Source organism: Hetaerina americana, unplaced genomic scaffold (genome assembly GCF_022747635.1).
Source record: "Hetaerina americana unplaced genomic scaffold, ioHetAmer1.1.p SCAF_6, whole genome shotgun sequence".
Classification (NCBI taxonomy): Eukaryota; Metazoa; Arthropoda; class Insecta; order Odonata; family Calopterygidae; genus Hetaerina; species Hetaerina americana.
The window spans coordinates 41717399-41728349 of NW_027287205.1; the positions used below are offsets into that span (position 1 = coordinate 41717399).

Consider the following 10951-nt stretch of genomic DNA (forward strand, 5'->3'; position numbering starts at 1 on the left):
AGCAAAAATTTCCATACCTCTCCCACAAATATAAAATGACACCCAGTGGTGCTTTAAGCTCCTCTTCGATTCCGAAAACTTTCTTCCTTCCTTCATTCAGTCCAACATGCCATTGCAATTCCTACCCCTTATAATATGCCCAACAGTCTCCCCTATCACAGTATTCAACATTCCATTGGCAAGATAAACGACCAGCATTCATTTTTCCTACCTCTCGTTGATTTCCCCCAATAATCCTTCCCCCTCTCCCACCATGCATAGCACTTCCTAACTTGTTTACCATTCACTCCACTTCATCTTTTCCATTCTTCTCAACAGCCACATTTCAAAATCTCCAATCTATGTCATACATACTGCTTCAACAACCATATGAATCCACGCTCCATATAAAAATTTTTTAAATAATTTTTATGAAAAATTTTATAAATATACATATATATATTGATGCAAAATTGCATGCACTTATAGAAAAAATAAAAAATTAACTCATACGAAACTCACTTCGATATTTCGGTGGTCCCAGCGACCTTCATCTGGGTACGAGCAGTCACTATTAATGTGTATACACACAGATACACAAATATTTTTTTTAAGGTAATCTACCGGTTAAGGTAGGTTGTTGGATGGACACAACTACCACACAAACATTTTATTACTCCTAACAAAACACAAAATCCATCATCCTACTCTATATCAGGTCCCTCTTCATCTCTGAGTACCTTCTTCCTCCCTTCATCCCGTCCAAAATCCCTATCCTGTTCCTTCCCTTTCCTCGTTTGCCTAACATTCTCCCCTCTATCACAGTCTTCAACATCCCACTGCCAGTCAATACACCCTTCATCCACTTTTCCTGCCTCCATAGGATTTCTCCCAACAAACCTCTCTCTTCGCCCACCATACCAAGTACTTCCTCATTTGTTTTCTTCTCTGTCCATTTCACCTTCTCCATCCTTCTCCACACCCACATTTTAAAAGCCTCCAATCTACGTCTATCCTCCTGTTTCAATGACCACGTTTCCGCGCCGTACATAGCTACGCTCCATATCAAAGTTTTTACGAGTCTTTTCTTAACATCCTTACTCAACGTCCCCGTCATTAACTCCCTCCGCCTTGTGAAAGCCTCTTAGCCTAGCGCAAGTCTGCTCCTTACGTCCCTACTACTTTGACCGCGTTGGTCCAAAACACTTCCGAGATACGTAAACTGTTCTACCTGCTCAAGTTTTTGCCCTCCTATTTTAATGTTAAGCTTAGCCTTTTTCTTTCTAGAAAATCGCATAACCTTTGTTTTACTAATGTTGATTTTCATCCCATACCTGTCGCACTGAATATATATATATATATATATATATATATATATATATATATATATATATATATATATATATATATATATATATATATAACCATAGACACAATAATGAACCCGAAGGTCGGTTTGATAGGTGATGGCAGAGTTCACCCAGTACTAAGCCCAATGGCGTGTGAAATTCATACATCAGGCACCAGTTTCTTTTCCTGTGCCAGTTATGGTTTCCCAGGAAGATCTTGTACCCGAAAAATAAACATAGCTTGGGTGGAGCTGCAGGTGCTCTGAAACTTCGTGCCAACGACAGAGACCCGGGAATTGAACCCGGGACCCTCCGGTCAGTAGTCCAGTGCTCTACGCCTGGACTATCGCGACCCATATATATGTATGTATGTATACATACATATATATATATATATATATATATATATATATATATATATACACACACACACATATACCGTGTTTCCGTTGTGGAATATCTACGTATTATGACACTTTTACATAATCATGATACTAGAAACTAATTACAAATCTGGACGGGACACGCAAAGTTATGAAATGAGCAGGTTTAAAGATTTGTGGAGGAGTAAACGATTTGGGAAATACTACATAAAAGAATAAGCAGAGCATGCAGAACGCACTTCGAGCGGAGTTGACAAAAGATGTTGAAGCAAGCAGGGTAAAAAAATGAATTATTTTAATCGGAAGGGCGTGGCATAAGCGTTAGAAGGAAATTAAGAAAGACGTGGAACAAGATATTTGTATTAAAGTTGAAGAGAGTTGGATGATGAACTGCAGTTACCAATCATCGGATTTGGTAACTCCAGTTCATGATTTCAAATCATAACGGCAAAGTACGACCTTTCCGACCTTCGTCCCCAACCCTTAAAAACCTTTTATTACATCGGATATCCCCGGAGAAAGAAGATTACTTGCGATTATTTGTGTTTCGCTCCGGCGCGGAATAGACTTCGCGAACGAGAATGCGCCTCTTTGACTCTCGCGGAATAGAAAAAAAAATAACATCTACCTCGCGATAATTCTGACGCGAGGCGAAATTATGAAAATGTTTTAAGCTCAGTCGACAATGAACGTCATCATCGTCTGGGCTCCGACTGCCTCAAAATGGACGGACATTGAATCAGGGCGCAGCGGAACACCCAGCGCATTAAATCAGCCTCGAAGGCCAAGCGTGGAATCACGATCACCTCCTTCATCCCGGCGTGGCATTATTCAAATAAATATGTGGGGTGTCTGGCCCAGTGGGGAGCGGGAGGAAAGGGAGATGGGAGAGAGAGAGAGGACGGGTGGATGAGGAGCAGAGAGAGGGAGGGAGGGAGTGCGTGTGTGGGGACTTAAGAATTGGAATGGAGAGTTCGGAAAAGAGGATGAGGAGAAGGAGAACGGGGGAAAGGTGGTGTGCGAGAGGCTTTAGGATTCGAAGGCGTTGTGGTATGTCTCTTTGGAGGGGAGCTACGGGGGCGGTGTGCCCCGGAACGACTTCGAAGGCGTAAATGAGTTAAACCAGAAGCGTCTCGTGGTAAACTCCCTTTGAGACGTCCTCCACGAGCCGACAATGTAGCCTAGTTTCAATTTTACTCGTAAAAGAGAGAGAGAGAAGGAGAGAAGATAGGGGGAAGGAGAGGATGGGTTAAGGATTGTGGAGGGAGTTTTGATCTCCGCAAAAAAGGAATGGAAAGGAGGGGAAAGGACAGGGAGGGGGACGGGGGGATGTTTTCTGGTCCCCCGTTCCATTCCCACCCTCGCCCTTTAAAAGAGCGCATGCGCATACGAAGGCGAAACCCCCCCTCATCCCCCTTTCCTACCCGATCCGAGATCTCGGAGAGGGGAGAGACGAATGCGTCCCCACGGCTGGGGTATGGGTGCGGAGCGTTGCGAGTCTGCGCAATGGGGTGGATGGAGTCTCTTTAAAAGGAATGGGGCGTCATGTGCGGCGCGGGGGGGAAGAGACCCGAGGGGGGATGCGTAAGGGGGGGAGAGAGAGGAAACAGGGAGGGGGGACGCAGAGGAGTGAGGGGTGCGGGGAATGGAGCGGAGAACTAGACACGGAGCCGAGTGAAGATTCTCACAGTGGCGACCGATTGGCCGCAGCAGTCGGTTGTTTTCTCGGGCCGAATATTTTTTTCCAAGAAAGCTTTCCATCGTTCCCCTTTCCTCCTCTCTCTTTCCCTTGCCGAGAAAATTAAACGGAAGTAGGGGGGTGTCGGTATAGGTAATTTTCTTCCATTACTTCGGGGGAAAAGAGTGTTTCTCGAGCGGACACCGAACACTTATCCCCGTCACTACAAGGAGAAGCGGAGGGAAGTTGAAGGGAGAATACACCCACCCAACCGGTGCGGACTCCGGAGGGAGGAGCTGCTGTTCCTCCACAAGTGGAAGGCCGGGAAAAGTCCGGCGGAGCACCGGTCGTTCAGGCCTGGGGATCGGACCGCGGACGGGGCTTCCCGGAGAAGAGGGAGGCTGGAAGAAGGGTGAGTAGTGATCGACGTTTATTTTTTTCCTCATCTTCCATGCGATCCTTAGGGTAGAGACAAGAATTCCCGAGACAGAAATTTATATAGCTTCCTCCCCTCCGCTTTTCCAGCCGGGCCCCTCTCTGATTTCTCCGGAGGTTTGCCCATGCTTGTCGGGTTTGTAGGGATAGCAGGTGGTTGATGACCTTGAGGAAAATAATTTTTCCAAGTGGATCCTATGAAAATATTGCTTGAGGGATTTTGCTATCAGTTAATTTGCGTCAGATATATTTTGATTTTCCAATTTGAACCTGAGGGGGAAGAGTGCATTTTAATTAAGAACCCTAAATATCTTCCTATACGGAAAGTGATTCGAGAAATTTTGAATGTATATGAAATGCATCCCGTATATGCAACCATCACATTCATCAGTGTACATATGCAGAGTAATTGTGATTAAGTGGGAATAATATTTCAACTAATTTTTTAATGAGCCACTTGCGGGAAGATAAAACATCCAACAAATACTGATAAGATATTGATGAAGAATAGCTATGCATACTGAAAACAGGAGAAAACCATCTTGTAAACACATTCAAGATGTAACAAAAGTTTGGCTTTTTTCCTCTAATTGTGCAACGAATAGACAAATCGCTTGCTTAAGGGCAAAAGGGTGAGGACCAGCGAGATCGTGAAAGTCAAAATTGAACTTATATCCCATGAAAATTTCATTTTTTTGTTTTATGACTTGAAAAGAGCTGAATTCCAGTAAGCGATGAGGACGAAAGCTGCATTCATTGTTTTTGAAACCATAAGTGTCCATCCGCTTTTCCGGAAACAAAGGCAGTAATATGAGTTTCTTGAAGAAAATAAACGTTTTTGTCCCCGGTGAAACGTAATGAGAGACGAAAAGTTAATGAAAGCGAATTCGTTCAATTTATCGGGCAACATTAGAGTGGGCATAGGATTGTAATCGCTTTTGCCTTTCGCAAAAATTGTTTAACTACCGATCGCAGCCTTTTCCGTTGCTAAAGATTCTATGTTGGGCTTTGGGAAAGCCCTCTGGGGCTCTCGCGTCATAAAACAAAGGAGATTTTGCAACATGCAGTCATTCATGAATGCTGCCAGGTTAACGTGGCCGAAAGTGTATCTGCGATGTGTAAACCAGAGAAAGATAGTTCCAATTTGTTTTTTTTACGAAAGCAATGACTTGATATAATAGTGCTTAAGTTAATTTACATAACGCTTGCTACCACTCTTTGACATCTTAAACACTTAGCTACTTATCTGTCACACGCTAAATAGTATCCATTTATCTCCGCTTCCGTTGCATAGTCAATAAAACCTACCTACCTATGAATGAATGAATGAAAAATGTTGAAGCATCATTTCGGAAAGAGGTGAGTTACTGAAGGGGTAGCTAATGTTTAATTAATCCACCTACTTCGATAAAATTCAGTGTCTTCAGCAATGAAAGGAAAATTTTCTTCCTTTGGGCTAATGTCCTCTGCCTAATGCTTGGGTAGGGCGCTCAAGAACTACTGGTTCGACAAAATCTACGCGCTTTTTGCAGCGGCGATTTGTAAACGTCTGGGTGTCGATTACCACTTAGTCGTGAAGAACGCCCTCGGGTTAAGACCCCCTAAGATTCCATTACTGGTGACCACAAAGTTGAGCCACTTAAAACAGTAACATCCCACATCTAACGGAAGAACAATTTGGGGTGTGGGCGAGGGATTGGAGAGGGAGAGAAGTGAAGGGGTAGAACAAATGGCTCAAGAATTTACCCCGACCAACATTTTTTTCCCTACTCTACGCCTTCTCCAGGTCCCAGGAAAAGTTTCAGCCAATCGATCTATTTCACGCACACCACTTAGCACAAACACACGTTCCAACTTCGACTCCGCACACATGGAGGGAGGGAGAGACAAACACGGGAAGGGCAGGTCGCACATGGAACTCGGACGCATACCTCTCTTTGTGTGACTCTTCAGACCTCCCAGCTGCGCCGAAGCGGTCAAAAACACAAATGACGAACGAAATGGAGAGGCGCGATTGCCTCGAGCCAATTGTTAATTTTATCAAGGTTGAAATATTTCCACATATTTCCCAGATTTTCCATAATTATAGCATTGCCTGTATGTCCATTGTATCTAACATACCTTGAAAATTAACGAGCATTCGAGTTTAAAGGTGTAATGGAGGAATTAATTTCCATGCCGAAATTTATTGAAAGAGTAAAGTTAGGTTTTTTTACGGTCCGTTATAACTGTTTTTGCTTCTTATCATGTGCTTATTCATTCATTTGACTGAAATTGTTTCCTTCTTCAATGATATTTCATTTTTTTAATATTTATATCATATGGAACAAATTAAGATCAACTTAAAACAGAAAAGCTAGGTGGATATGGAATCAACACTGAATAGAGAAGAATGGAGGGCTGGAATAAACTAATATTTAGATTGAAATACTAATGACTATGATGAACAGATTACCAAGAAGTATAACTTGACTTTATTTGACCGAGTTACGTGAAATTTTTCCGACGAAAAGTATCAGAAGGATTCAGCAATTCTATCAGAACAGATTCATGCACCGCAAGTTTTGGAACTCCTAAAACCTTGTGTGTTTTCTTTTTGGGGGCCCTCCTCCTAAAAATCGATATTTCTCGACCCATCAATCGAATTCTACTGACCCAACCCGTTTTCCCATGATTTTTCGATTTCCTATTCCTCTGACATTTTCTGTCCTCTCCTTCTCCCTACCCTCTTCCCCCTCCGATAACAATAACGAGTAGGAGATCAGGAATAGGAACACACAACTACGGAGACGAAAAGGTAATCGTATGAAGAATCTCTTTCCCCACCTTTTCCGACATTTTTTCTCGTGAGGGTATCTTTCACATCTCAGCCGCTTTCCTCCATCCCGTCGCGGCTTACCCCTTTCACCTCCCTCTTCCCAAGGGTATGAGTTCCCGAATGGGTTTCTGGGATAAGCGGTTTCCAGACGGGAGGGTGAGAAAGATGGGATAAGAGGTCTCTGCAAGGGTGGGAGAGGGTGGAATATGGTAGGGGTTTGCGAAGAGGGGACGTGATAAGGAAAACTGGGCGGAAAAGGGGGTAAGAATCGGGGAATGTGGGGAGCCTTCGAGGGTTTGAGAAATTGAGGGGAAAGGTTTTATTTTTTGGTTTTAGTATTTAGTCCTTATGACGAAGAAAATATTCTCGGCACTGAATGAGAGAGAGCAGACGGGAACGAGGCGAGGATTTTAACTTGAATATTACAAATATATTTAACGCATATGATGAACGATAAAGAGAACAATGAACATAAATTTCGCGAGATTTCTTCGGTCCGAAAGCGCTTCAAGCATGGCAAAAGGAGAGATATGGAAACTAATAGGTGAAATTAGAGCGGTAGGAGATGAAATTATTACGAAATGAGTATACATTTCAAGGGAGTTCACAAACAAATAGAGATATCATAATAAATTTCACTAACTTGTGTTTTTACTTACATCTATAGCGCGAAGATGTGGAATCTTAGGTGTGGTTGGATTATGTATTTTCTAGACGTCGATTAGGGAGATACTCGGGAACGGTGGCAAGGCAGATTGTGGACACATTGACATGCAGTGATCTATGGACGTACTCGACAGAAGGGAGACTGTAACCTACATCGCGAAAAGGAGGAGAAAAAATGCATGCGTATTAGGTCACCTGAAGGATTGGTTGAGGGGGGGATCAGGGGCACGCATCCCAACTCAAACCGAAGAGTACCACTCTGCATGAGGTTCGGAGATAGAAAAATTAAGACTATTTCCTAAAAATACCAACAAATCCATCAAAGTGATATCTTACCAAATATTGTGATGAAAATTTAGATCTTAGGTAAAAATGAACTCTAAAATTTTTTGAAGCAGCAATGAAATATGTAACTGTCAACATGTAATGCATGAAGACGGCACAGTTTCCATTTCAATACCCTTGCGGTACATAAAACTAATTTTCACGACCCTTCAATTATACGTCATATTCGAGATTGAAGATGCCTTAACAGGAAGAACAGTCATTATTATATTTTTAGTAAAAAGGGTTAATAATATTTTACAACTGTTCACGCTCACCTTTTTAACGTATTTATGAGATAATTACAATATTGCATCTACGAAACGATTGTGTTACAAATAATAAATTTCTATTTTTAATGTAAATTTTGCACTACGGTAGTTTTGTCTGCTTTGGAGTTTTAGATTTGGAAACAGATTCCTGAAGTAAATTCGTTGCGACATGCTCAGAACAGTAACAGGCAGAAAAACCTGCGAAGGAAAGTGATGAGGACTTCAATTGCCTTAGAAAAAGCTCGAAACACGAATGCTTTTAAGCTCTGATAGTCAAATACTGCTTGTGAATGTTAATTGTATTTCCAAAGCCAAAACCATCGGATGATTAGTAATTTTTGTTTAAAATGATGTGATCATGAAACAAATGCTATAGATATCATTATTTTTTCTAAATATTGTACCGCATTAGAGGTATATATGGTCAAACATTAATTAACCATATCACCCAAATTCTTTTCTTACGTTTGCAATACGACGTGGGTTAGGAACTGGTTGTTTAAGATTAAAATAATTCAAGAAATAAAGGTGCATATTCCATTGCATAAATGCGTCATGCCAATGTACATTCTGCTGCGTACGCGTTACAAAATGAACATAAAAGTACTTTTCAGGGAAGTAAGGCTATATTCCTAGTTAATGTTATCCATTTAGATAAATATTACGCAAATGTTAAATAAATTTAATATGTATTACATCTATGCATCACCTACATTTATTCAAAAAAAATTCAAGCAATAGAGACTGATATTACCCAAATCGAGGACAAAGTTCAAGCTCCTACAAAAACTTCACTCTAATTATTTTCGCGATTCAAATGTATTTCCATTTATTTTTCTCCACCCATGATCAAATTAACTTTTATGAGATGAGTAATACAATCAGCACTTCATACTACCACAATGCGTAGTCCTCAACCAACCAAACTCGGGTCATTTCGTTCAAATGAATGCGCACCTTATTAGGAATTTATAAGTCTGAAAAAGTAAAACTTATCAAAGCATAATGAGTCCGATAATACCATCAACCTCGCAAGCCGGCGCAGGATTCTGCCCGAATGAACGGTGGGCATATTTTTCTCCTCAGTACGGACGTTTCCATTTGGAACATGTCGAAAAAAATCAGGATATTGATGAGGGATTTCTTCCATTCCGAGAAAAATCTCATACTATTTTCTCCTCACTTGCTGAAAACTTTTCCTCCCCGGTTTCCGAACACGTTGAGTTTCATTGGAAATTTCTAGTGGGCATACACCTTTAGAATGGGAGTTAAATATGTTTTTAAATTCAAAATCATCTGGTGGATTAAAATTTAAATAACAACATTAAAACTTAAATTTAGGAAACGAATTATTTGAATAACCATGCTCATCCGAAATAGTACCGCAGTATTATGATTTGCCATAAAATATATGTATAAATATACCATAAAGAGGAATAAATCGATGGGATATACTATCAGTTAGAGGACTTAATCGCGTGTGTTCCAGCAGGGAAACATTTGATAGTGGTGGGCTTTTGCAATGCGTCATTAGGCGAAGGAAGAGATGGTGATGAAGGGAAGGACTACGCTTAATGTACGGGAAATGACCGTGGGCAAAAAGAAATTGAGTTATGTAAGAAACAGAGGGCCATCATCACCAGCACTTGGTTCAAGCACCACAGCAGGCGTAGGTGTACATGGTAAATGTCAGGTGGCTGAAAAAGGTATCAGTTACCTCATATTATGGTTAGGAAGTGTGATCAATACTTTCAGTTTCCTAGTAGTAGTTTTTATGGGAAGCGACCAACAGCTAAGGTCATTTGCGCTATCAGGGATCGATAAGAAAGTAAGGGTGAAGAGAAGCCAGGCGTTGGTATTAGCCTACTCTTGTCGAAAGGCGCCAAGGGGTCCGCAGTATAACGTCCCATGCGACGGACGTCATACTCAATCAAAATGCTCCCCACAAAGCACCGCAAGTAGGGGATCGGGATGCAACTGAAAAAAATTTATTGTCTCTGGGATTTGAACGCGGGCGGTGGGTAGCCTGCAGTCATCGCACCATTCAGATCCCCCCCCCCCCAGTTTCCTCGGAGCGGATGTGTACTCTAATCACGATTTAGTAGACATGAAGAGTGAAGTCCGATTCATAAAGATTACGCTGGGGTGACGAATTAAAAAATGGAATTCAGAAGTATAATCTAGATTAACAAGGAAGGAGTATCAACAGGCTATGAAGGAAATCATGAGAGAGTGAAAAGAGCGGAGCACTTTGGAGGAAAAATGCAAATGTTGGAAAAAAAGAGGTAAGGAATGCCAAAAAAGTATAGGAACAAAGAAACCATGGATTATGGATGCGATGCGATGATTGAAAAGAAAGATGAGAGTAGGATATAGAAACATGTAAATTCAAAGATAGAATCAAGTATTAAGAGTTCAATAATTAATTAACACGGTAAACAAATAGAGAAAAGAACCATGGTGGAAGACAAAGTGTGAGGATATGAAAAATTAGCAGAAAAAGGGGGAAATTAGCGCGCAATATAAGAAGATTGAAACACTAATGTAAATTAAAAAGTCGGTTAAGATAAGTCGAATACTATAAGATAATAGTTGACACAGAAAAGGTGGAAGGGATATATAGAATAACTATATGGTAAAGAACTTTGGCCAACAAACTCATACATAGAATGGGAATATGACTTCGATGAAGATGCCTTAGGTTCAGGCATTTTCGACAAATAGATAGAAAGGGCATTAAGGGAGATGAAATAAAATAAGGCCATGGAGACATACACCATTCCTGTGGGACTACCTAAAGATTTAGGAAAACGTAGTAGAAAGAGTCTATGTGGACTGAATCGTAGTACCTATGAGGGAATCTGGCCAGAAGACTTTGACTCAGTGTTAGCCGGTTTTCCGAAAAATGTCAAAGCTCCGTAATGTGAGGACGCGTTCCGATGACCCTTAGGAGAGTGCTGGTTGGAGCAGAGATAATTGCTCCTGTAAGGGTACCCATGCAAGATAGATTAGGGGGCATAGACTTAGGGGATGATCATTTTGGGTTT

The 10951-nt window shown here is 41.3% G+C and overlaps 1 long non-coding RNA gene across 1 annotated transcript in view; it reads left to right on the forward strand.

Annotated features, from left to right (window-relative positions):
• The first annotated feature begins 3424 nt into the window (after positions 1 to 3424).
• The window catches only part of LOC139695061 (uncharacterized), a 624365-nt gene continuing 616838 nt past the window's right edge, over positions 3425 to 10951 (forward strand). The window contains exon 1 of the long non-coding RNA XR_011702263.1: positions 3425 to 3801. This is a non-coding gene — a long non-coding RNA (uncharacterized lncRNA). The remainder of the gene's footprint in view (positions 3802 to 10951) is intronic.